Source organism: Euprymna scolopes, unplaced genomic scaffold (genome assembly GCF_053919585.1).
Source record: "Euprymna scolopes isolate OS-2025 unplaced genomic scaffold, ASM5391958v1 sca1, whole genome shotgun sequence".
Lineage (NCBI taxonomy): Eukaryota > Metazoa > Mollusca > Cephalopoda > Sepiida > Sepiolidae > Euprymna > Euprymna scolopes.
Genome location: NW_027633102.1, coordinates 451,614 through 456,613, shown reverse-complemented (window position 1 = coordinate 456,613; position 5,000 = coordinate 451,614).

Here is a 5,000-nt window from a genome sequence, read left to right as displayed (position 1 = left end):
CGGCACCCCCGACGACGACCACGGGTAAACGGCGGGACTTTGCCGCCTCTTAAGCAAGTTTGACTGACGACTACCACGGCTATTCGGCTAGGTAGGTAGGTAGTCCTCCTCCTCGGCCACCTAGCCGTCGTCGTCGTCGATCGAGCGACCGGGTATATTCAAGACGCCTCTACCGACACCACCACACCAGCGGGCAGTTTAGCGAGCTTGCCAACTCCTCTGCCTCCTCAAGCGCTTCCAGACGCCTACCGACACCACATGCTGCTGGCTGGCTGTCTGTTGTTACAATGGAATTTAAAAAAAAAAACAAACAAAAAACCCCAACTCTATTAAGATTTTCGATAGTTGGAAAATAATAATAAATTAAGATTTTCGATAGATTGAAAATAATGATAAATTGATTTTAGCAGGGCTGCTGAGTTAGCTTATAGGAGCGAGCTAAAGTAAGAAAGAAACACGCCGAAACACACCGACCGGCACCCCCGACGACGACCACGGGTAAACGGCGGGACTAACTGTGACTCTCTTAAGGTGTGAGGAGGCTTTGCCTCTTAAGCAAGTTTGACTGACGCCTACCGACACCGGTCAGGTCGGCGAGGCTCCCGGCGGCCCCGAGCGGGACCACAGGTTGCGGAAGGCGTCCAAGTGAGCGGCGGCGACGCCAGGAGGCCCCCGGGGTCGACTCCGCGGCCCCCGGGTCGGTGTGCGGGCCTCCAGAGCTCGATAAAGTAGTGGTGTCGCTAGCGGTCGAGAAGGCACTTTTCGACGCCTACTGCCACCCCCACATGGCGGTAGGCGCAAAACTGGAAAATCGCCGACCAGAAATGTCGCTTCGTATAATCGACGTTTTTTTTGACCACCATTTTCAGGTGTCGGAGGTGGGTCTGGACGAATACCAACACCATTTCTGGGGTTTCACAACCGCCCGGCTTCTCCGACATATGTTGGAAAGGAGTAGCGATCGAGCGAAGGGGGCTGTCGGTAGGCGGCCGCGGGTTGCATGTGTGCCCGGGACAGCACCCCCATCCAACTAAGGGGTGTCCCCCGGGGGCCAGGGGGACCTCGTCCAGGTCGGCCGGGCGCTTCCAGACGCCTACCGACACCGGTCAGGTCGGCGAGGCTCCCGGCGGCCCCGAGCGGGACCACAGGTTGCGGAAGGCGTCCAAGTGAGCGGCGGCGACGCCAGGAGGCCCCCGGGGTCGACTCCGCGGCCCCCGGGTCGGTGTGCGGGCCTCCAGAGCTCGATAAAGTAGTGGTGTCGCTAGCGGTCGAGAAGGCACTTTTCGACGCCTACTGCCACCCCCACATGGCGGTAGGCGCAAAACTGGAAAATCGCCGACCAGAAATGTCGCTTCGTATAATCGACGTTTTTTTTGACCACCATTTTCAGGTGTCGGAGGTGGGTCTGGACGAATACCAACACCATTTCTGGGGTTTCACAACCGCCCGGCTTCTCCGACATATGTTGGAAAGGAGTAGCGATCGAGCGAAGGGGGCTGTCGGTAGGCGGCCGCGGGTTGCATGTGTGCCCGGGACAGCACCCCCATCCAACTAAGGGGTGTCCCCCGGGGGCCAGGGGGACCTCGTCCAGGTCGGCCGGGCGCTTCCAGACGCCTACCGACACCGGTCAGGTCGGCGAGGCTCCCGGCGGCCCCGAGCGGGACCACAGGTTGCGGAAGGCGTCCAAGTGAGCGGCGGCGACGCCAGGAGGCCCCCGGGGTCGACTCCGCGGCCCCCGGGTCGGTGTGCGGGCCTCCAGAGCTCGATAAAGTAGTGGTGTCGCTAGCGGTCGAGAAGGCACTTTTCGACGCCTACTGCCACCCCCACATGGCGGTAGGTGTAAAATCGGAATAGACCGGACCAGGAATGTCGAGGGGGAAAAAAATGACAAAGTCCTGGTGTGCCTAGGCGTCGAGAAGGCACTTTGCGACGCCTACCGACATCCCCATGTGGCAGTAGGCGTAAAACTGGAAAATCGCCGACCAGAAATGTCGCTTCGTATAATCGACGTTTTTTTTGACCACCATTTTCAGGTGTCGGAGGTGGGTCTGGACGAATACCAACACCATTTCTGGGGTTTTCCAGTTTGAAAGTTTTATAAAACATGTTCGGTAGGAAGCACACTTTGGTGTGTCGGTTCGTCGGAGCAGCGACTCTTTGCCTCGTGGTGGTCCGGAACGTCTCTACGGGCTTGTCGCAAAGGCGTCAGAAAGTGGCATCTCCGCCGCCTAGGGCTGTCACCGTTATCGCTGTCGCCGCGCTCCAACTTGTTTTGATCCGCCGCCTTCGTTCCTGCCAACCGTGCGCCCGCTCATCGTCGTTAGGTTATAATACGTGGTACGTGTGTGTGCTTCTCCGTGGACCTAGGGCTGCTCGACGTGTCGAACGATATGTTGGAACAACTAACGGCTCCTTTTCCTGGTTCCATAGTCGTCGTGGTACCCGCGTCGTCAGCCATATCTATGTCCACCATGTTTAGCCGATACGTTTGCTGCAGCTTCTGCTTCCGCCTCAGCGTTCGCCGCTCTCAGCCGCCGCTGTTGTTGCTGCCGTTCTGCCATTCAACCACTACCTGCGAATCTTTCGATGATCGGCCGAACGACCCATCGCTGTGCGACCGATAAATCCTCCGGATTAGGGAGAAACGCCGCCGCTCTCTGCCGCCGTCGAACGGAAAAACGTACATTGTAACGAACGAACGAACGAACGAACGAATTAACGAACGAGCGAACAAACAAACAAAAATAGCCGCGGGGGATGCACTATGTAGATCCTGATCCCCTTGTAACCATACGTACGTTGTTCGATGCTCTCCCGTCCTGGAAGTCGCCGCAGCAAACAGGAGGATGAGCAGCAGCAGGCGCCGCCGCCGTAACCGCCGCCTGCCTGCCGCCTCCTACTCCTGTCAGCGTCCGATCTCACAGCCGTGTGAACGTTCGCTGACACCCGATTTCTTTCCGTCTGGCAAAACCTTGGACGTCCCGCTCGCGGTACACGTGCTGCAGCGACTTCTCGTCCGACAACGCATAAGCGTCGACGTCTGCCGCCGCATCTTCTGATACGTGGACGGTGATAGCGCTAGTCCCTTCTTGCGCCACCTCCACCTTTGTTAGCGCCAAAGAAGATCGATCGAGCAGTCGTGGTCGCAGTCGATTAACCCGTTTTCACCGTCCGCAGTTCCCAAGCCGCCGATCAAGTCGTTGCTCTTCTTGTTCGTTCTTCCCATACCGTCGATTTGCACGGCTGCCGGATGAGCCATCCTCTGTCCGGCGAAGCGCTCACGTCAGTGATCGATACTTGCACCGACAGTCCTCCCGCTCGCGACTCGGTGCTCGAATCGGACTCGTTCGTTTTTATCTCGATGCGATTGTGAAAAGGGGGACCGGTCGTCAATGTCGTGTGTGTCGACGATGTTGTTCGCCCGGTCCGCCGCGTTGTTGTCGTTTTTTTTTTTTTTTTTTTTTTTCCCCTAACGTTCGCCGTCGCACGGACGAAAGGGTGAGAAAAAAAAAAAAAAGCTCGAAAAAGCCGCCCAAAAAAATCGGACCGAGGAGCCGCTTGCGAGAACGCGCCATGTGCACGTTGTCTCTCCTCGGTTTTCCGAGCACGAACACGACGCCGGTCGGTCGGTCGGTCGACGAAGGCGACGACGAAGGTGACGGGAAAATTTACGCCGCCGCTGCCCTGGTCCAGCTCCTCCCCGATGACGGCTGTGATGTTGACGTTGACGTTGGCGACGACGACGACGACGACGGAGACGACGACGACGACGAGACGGCATCGATGGCGACCACGATGACGACGACCTCGACGAGTTCAGTCTGCACCTTGACCTCCGATGTCCGTGTGCACTGCCGTCGTGCTGTTTGTCGTTTGTCGTATGTATCGCTGTCAAGGGTGCCGTTGTCGTTGTTGTTGTCGACGTTGTTGCTTGCTCTCTCGTCTCGGTCGGTTGGTACGTTGATGACGACGACGACGACGAAGACGACGACGACGACGACGAGACGGCATCGATGGCGACCACGATGACGACGACCTCGACGATTCCAGTCTGCACCTTGACCTCCGATGTCCGTGTGCACTGCCGTCGTGCTGTTTGTCGTTTGTCGTATGTATCGCTGTCAAGGGTGCCGTTGTCGATGTTGTTGTTGTCGACGCTGTCGTCTGTTCTCTCTTCTCGGCCGGCTGTGACGTGGACGTTGACGACGACGACGACGAGACGGAATCGATGGCGACCACGATGACGACGACCTCGGCGAGTTCAGTCTGCACCTTGACCCTCGATGTCCGTGTGCACTGCCGTCGTGCTGCTTGTCGTTTGTCGTATGTATCGCTGTCAAGGGTGCCGTTGTCGTTGTTGTTGTCGACGTTGGTCGCTTTCGTTCTTTGAGTCTCGGTCTCGGTCCAAGTCAGGGGAGAAACAAAAAAGAGGCCATCAGCGCGGGCAGCGCGCTTCTTCTGACGGCGAACCCCCTCGAAAAATAAATAAACACGTGCCCGTCGTTGTAGTTGTCTGTCTTATGTCGGTCGGTCGGTCGGTCGGTCTGTCGTTCTGTCGAAACAAAGTCCCAAATTCCAACGATACCTGGTTGATCCTGCCAGTAGTCATATGCTTGTCTCAAAGCTTAAGCCATGCAAGTGTAAGTTCACGCCACGCATTAGAACGGGCGAAACCGCGAATGGCTCAGGAACCGGACCTAATCCTCGGGACCGTATTCCTCCTCGGAGGCGATGGATAACTGTGGCAATTCTAGAGCTAATACATGTGACACAGGCCGCGATCGGTCGGCGCGCCGTCGTCGCCACGCCTCGCGCGCTGGCACCCGCGTCGGCCGTTCCGGGTCGCGGCGCTACATATTAGACTGAGACCGATGCGCGTCATTCCGTCCTCCCGTCGTCGGCGTTCCCGCTCGCGGGTCCGTTCGGTGGCGGGGCTCATAGGGCGGCGCGCTCCGCTTTGGTGACTCTGGATAACTCACTGGTCGATCGCACGAGCTTTC